The sequence below is a fragment of the Octodon degus genome, unplaced genomic scaffold (genome assembly GCF_000260255.1).
Source record: "Octodon degus isolate 3935 unplaced genomic scaffold, OctDeg1.0 scaffold00137, whole genome shotgun sequence".
Classification (NCBI taxonomy): Eukaryota; Metazoa; Chordata; class Mammalia; order Rodentia; family Octodontidae; genus Octodon; species Octodon degus.
The window spans coordinates 2,370,708-2,376,780 of record NW_004524713.1 but is presented as its reverse complement, the minus strand read 5'-3'; positions in this window follow the sequence as shown (position 1 = coordinate 2,376,780).

Sequence of the window (6,073 nt, the reverse complement as noted above, 5' to 3'; positions counted from 1 at the left end):
CCAGGCAGACTCTGTGCCACTGAGGTAAATCTCCAGCCATTTCTGGCCTCTTCTAAATACAGTGTTTAAAATAATATTCATTCCTCCTTTCTGACCATAGTTGCTTTCCTGATGCATCTTGCGGCTCTGCCTCCCTCAATTTAGGACTGTAGAGCAAATATTTATCAAGCAGCGGCATTCTCAGCCAAGATAGTCTGGGGATGGTGGAAAGAGGACCAAAAAAGATGGGGATTCCAAGTGTAACACAATGTATGTCTCCTGCCTGCCTTGCTGGGTTTTGCTTATTGAATTAGGACAAATTGAGACTTCCATAAATTGTGATATAAATCATTATCTCGCGTTAGCAGATGCAGTCGCACCAGGGTAGAGCCCTGTTAATAACTCTGCTGGATTAGGGCTGATTGGAACAATTTGGAACTTGTTTCTCTCAGCTTGATCAGCCTCATTGTAACCACAGCAATTATCCCATTTCGCTTTCAATGGCTCAGCACAGACATGTTGCTGCTTTATATCCATCCTTCTTAATGAAGCCAGCTCAGATATCCATTCCTTTTTCTCAGCTATCCTGGGCAAACAATAGAAAACTCCTCCTCCTTAGGGTACAAGGTGGATATTTGCAAGGCTGAGATCTCCAAATGGCTAACCAAACATAATTCATGTACTGGATATTGCAAGGATTTCTTTATTCATTTTACTTATTCATATTGCCAATTTTTTTTAGTCTGAGGGACCACGTAGAATTTGATTCGATGGCATAGTTAAGACATATGACATTGCATCTCTCCTGATGAGCTCTAATTTGGGGAGTGTCTGTACCTTTCGGAGGACACAAAGAGCCTTGATAATAATGGATACAGTATTTTGGTTCTCTATCATTGCCAGGCAAATTCACTTAACAAATTTGTATCTAGGGAGCTCATATTGAAGGAGTCTATAGGAATGAGCACAATCTCTGAATTAAAGGGATTAACTAAGACTTCACAGAGGCAGGGGCCCATAAAGGATAAAGTAGACATATTTAGAGAGAGAAGAGATAAGAAAGAAACTATATCTCACACAGATGAAGGGGTATGCTTCCAAGATACCTTGTATTACACACACATGCACACACGCACACACACACACACACACACACACACATACATCTTTCTTTCATTCTTTCTTTCTTTCTTCCATTTTTTCTTTTTGGTACTAAGGATGGAACTGAGGACTTTGTACTTTCCAGGATGGTGTTTATGCCACTGAGCTATCTCCCTAGCCCTACCCTGCATTACTTTTTGAAAAGCCAGATGAACCATTAGGTGGCACATAGAGTGTGGAAAATTGCAAACAAGGATTTTTTTAAAAAGCTTATAATTATTAAGCAAGTATAAATAAAAAATCAATCATGTGTTCAACATTTAGCATATTTATGGTCCTCAAGTTGCATGAGGTCCAAGACCTCTACTTTTATGTGTTCAATAAAAATAAGATTTTCAACAGTGCTTTAATTCATACAGTGGTAAATTAAGATGCAATATCAAAATGGGTTTCTTGTTGAACTGACGAAATGAAATAGGTATTACATAAGAAATTTACACCAAATTTAAATAAAGAGATTAATAAAGAATTATTTAAGCACTTTCCATTTTTGCTATTCATTTCCATACTTTACCTGATTAATTATCTGTTAAGAAAGTTTCCACAAAGAAGGGGGAAAGCCATTTTTTTTCCTTTTTTAAAATGTATTTTGTGCACGGTCTCACTACGCAGCTTGGATTCCTAGTGATCTTCCTGTTTTCAGCCTCCCCAGCAAGGGTATTACAGGTGTGCACCATCAAACTCCATTGCCAGATCAGCGCACCCCAGAGTGGGCCCAGAGCTACCTGTGGTGCTGGGAACTGAACCTCAGTCTCTGTGCTTGCTTAAACAGGTGCTTAGTCTACTGAGCTATCTCATCAGCCCAAGCAAAGCTATTTCTGTCATATGTCCCTTCTAAAAAAGTACTTGTTTTAATATCCCAGTGATAGAGCTGGGAGATAGCTTGGCAAGTGCAAGGATCCATGTTAATACAAATATTGTATTATATTTTATTTATATATTGAAATATTTTATTTTAGAAAGAATATATATATATATATATATATATATATATATATACTTGCATGTAAAAGAAAGAAATAAAATTTTTATCTAAAAAATTGAAATCCTTATTATCCTACCAGATTCTACTCCTTTTGATCATTCTCAACCCATTCATATGTGAGTAATATTTTGAATTTGGATTCCAGCCATTTTTGCATATTTTCACAATATCCATTTTAAGGGACTGTAGAGTGTCAATATTATGCTACTTACATTCACTCTCACAAGTGTTGCTCTGTAGTCACATTGATAGGTATAATTTTATTCAATTCTTTTTTGCTGATTCATGATGCTTCACTGGGTAAAGTTGGTTCTTTGGGCAGTTTTGTGGGCATGTGCTTCCTCCTGGACAAGGAAAACTCAGTGATGATCTTGAAGAAAATTATTTTCAGCAAAAGCCAGAACAGTAATAATAATAATAACTAGTGGAATTAAAGTGACCAATTTTAGGATATATGTGGTATGTCAGGCCCTCAGCAAAGTGCTAACTGTGAATTAATACATTGATCTTAGGCTGTATATCTATGTCTAAGTACAGTGCCCTTTGTAAAATCTGCCACTGTGTTCAGCCTTTGTGACCATGTGCTGAATGAGATAACACATCCCAAAGAAAACAAGAAATCTATTCAATACGGGGATTATGGGGAAAAGAGAAGGTACTGAAGGTTCAGCCTTCACAGTCTTTTCTTTTGATGGCATGTTTGGTTTACATTTGCTTAGTCAAATTGTAAGCAAGAAAAAATAAATGAAAATCGTGAGCTAAATAGAATGTATAGGACAGGAACGTTGAATGGTTGGGAATGACCAATATATCAAAAGGCCTATGGTTTTCCTACCAGTTTACTTTGGAGACACCTAGCGGTTTGACTCCAAGCCAATTATTCATCAGTACAATGATCTGACCCTACTCACACACTTATCAATAATACGGAGAGTATAATCATCACACAACTGTGGGAATAGAAAATTTATACATTCAAAAATCTGTAATTCAAACTAATCTCTTAATAGCTGTTTCTCGGCTCCTACCTAACATCATCCACACCTTTCTTGGGTGTTCTGCATCAGAACTTGACTAATGACAGAGAGGGGAGAGCCTGTAAGGCAATCTTTCCCAGCAATGATCCTTTGAAGACATGCAGGATGTGCCCAGCAAGGAGCAAAGTGCTATCTGCGAACATATGCCACAGTGTCTTTAGGAATACAGTAAAGAAAACAGTTGCATAAATAGAAATGTAAGAATACTAGAATTACTCCTATTTTATAAAGGAAGAAAGTCAAGTATAGGAAAAGCATAACTTCCACACATCTACTGTGTCAGTCAAAGGCAGAGCTGTGATTGAAATCTCTCTCTGAACACTATGACATAGGATCCCCAATGGAGAGAAAGCCTACCTGTAACAGTCCCCTAGTGATTATAGATGTGAACATCAATCACACTCCAAATTTTCCTGCTTGTGTTAACCTTTGACATATTTAAAGATAGTTCCCTTTGACCTTATTTTTCTATCTTATTCCTACTTAGGTCAATTTTTTTGTTTCTTCAATGATTTCTTTGCAGATCATTTTTTAATCCATATTACCTTTGTGTAGGATTTAGAAATGAAGTGGATGAGAATGGAATTGAGTCTGTGTTAATTAAGGCTGAAACTCTTGAGCTAGTGTGGTCTGCTCGACACTTTGGATATTGGTGATACATTTTTATCTACTGCTTTCATAGCATTTCTGCAACAACCCTGTTTGTCCTAACTTTCTGCCCCTAAGTAATTACTGGTAGTCCTTTCCTGCTTGAGGTAGGAAGTCAACCTTTTTGATGTTCATTCCATTAAAGAAAGTCATAGGAAATTGTCATAGCCATCTCCCAGTCCTCAGGAGCTTAGAGGATGTGATTAGAGGTCATTATGTCCAAAGTTATAGACTGAGATCACATCCATGTATGGGTCACCATGGAAACAGAGCTGAAATGACCTGCATCTTTGCCCCCACCTGAATTTCTCCCTGAGAAGCTGATTGAAGAGGAGGTTTTAGATGGTGCTCAAAAGTGTAAGGATCCATTAAAGGCCCTTTTAGTTGGCAGCTGAGCCCCCAAGTGAAGACTGCAGTAACTGTACAGAGGAAGAATGATTGGCGGCAGTGGGAAGCCTCGTGGCATCATGGGATACACTGTTGCTTACTCTGTAAATTGGAGTAAAATGTAAACATCAATTTAAAAAATATCAATGTCCCATTTATTGAAATTATGTTTTCTCACTGCCTATATTCACTGGTAGTATATTTAGATGAAATAATGTATGTTTAAGGAATAGTAATGAAGGGGCCTGGGAGTTGGCTCAGTGGAATAAGGGCTTCCCTTCCAAGTGCAAGGACCTGAGTTCAATCCCTGGTTCTCCAAAAAAAAAAAAAAAAAAAAGGAATAGTAATGAAGAGATTACATAGTTACCAACAGAAAATGGAAATCTGTCCATGAGTTTCATGTGTTCTTTCATCTAGAAAACCTCAAAAGTCTGTTAGGAGAATCAAAGGAGCATGCATTTTGCACCCAGAAGAACCTGCATTCCAACCCAGCTTTAGTAATCACCAAGTCTCCTAAGCATTGGAGGGCTCAGCTGCTTGTCTGAGAAATGGCAATAAATAAGCAACATAAAAGTAAGCATGATAAAATTTAAAAAAAATTAAGTCAACAATTATTAAGAATATTATTCTTGGGAGAGAGCCGGTGACTACATTATCACTCTAATGCCAAATTCAATTTTGCTCTTATTTAAGAAACATAAAACAAGTCACATGATCTTTTCTAACCTGTTAATCTTTCCGATGTAGATATTCTTCGTGAAGGAGGTTGCAGTGATTTCACAATAAATTTCACATTAGGAGAACATTACAGGGTTAAGGAGATAGCTCAGCTGTCTAAGCACCTGCCTGGCAAGCACAAGGACTAGGGCTGGATCCACAGTACCAAATGCCATGCTGGCCCTGTGCTGTGCCAGCCATAGAAACTGGGCTATATACCTGTAATCCCAGCACTGGGGAGGCTGAGACAGGAAGATCACTATGAGTCTGAGCTGCATAGTGAGACCTTATAATGAATAAATAAGTAAAAGATTTTTAAAAATTAAAGAAAAGAAAAAGAAGAGAGCATTACAACATGTTGAGTAGTTAAGCTACTGAATGCATGAGTTTAACAATATTTGTTGAAATTTTTCCACCCAGGCATCATAGTAGTGCAGTCTTGTAATTCGGGCACTATGAGAGGCTGAGGCATCACAATCTCAAGTTACAACAGTTTGGGAAACTTACTGATTTTAAGATACTACACAAAATAAAAACATTTTTAAAAGTCTGGATAAGTACTTTAGTGGAACAGCATTGTGTTTAGAAAAAAGGAGGAGAAAAAAATAATAAAGATGGTGAAACAGCTGCACATAAGTTCAGCTAACCCTGGTGGTCAGCAGTAAATCATTTTAAGGATGTCATTTGAACTGCAGAGTGGAACCAAGACACACAGAAGTGGAAATAAATTACAAAAGGACAGGCCAGGATAAGAAGCTCTGAGGTGAGGTGACTATTTAGGTATCTGATATAAAGTAAGTATGAAGAGAGGTGATAGCCTCAAGCCTTAAGGATGGAGATAGAAGTGGGCCGTGTGTGGCTGGAAAAAGCAGGATGACTACCCTCAGCTACCTCTGCTGCAGAAGGCACGGTGAGAAGGATCATACCATTGACCAAAGCAAAGGAAACAAGTAGAGAGGGAGGAAAGAAGGCAGCGATAAATAGAGGAAGGAACACGAAAGAAGGAAAGAATGAAGGAAGGAAGGAAGGAAATAAGGGAGGGAGGGAAGGAAGGAGAGAGGGAGGGAGAGAGAGAGAAAGGATGGAAGGAAAGAAGGAAGAAAAGAAGGAAGGAAGGAAGGAAGGAAGGAAGGAAGGAAGGAAGGAAGGGAGAAAGGGA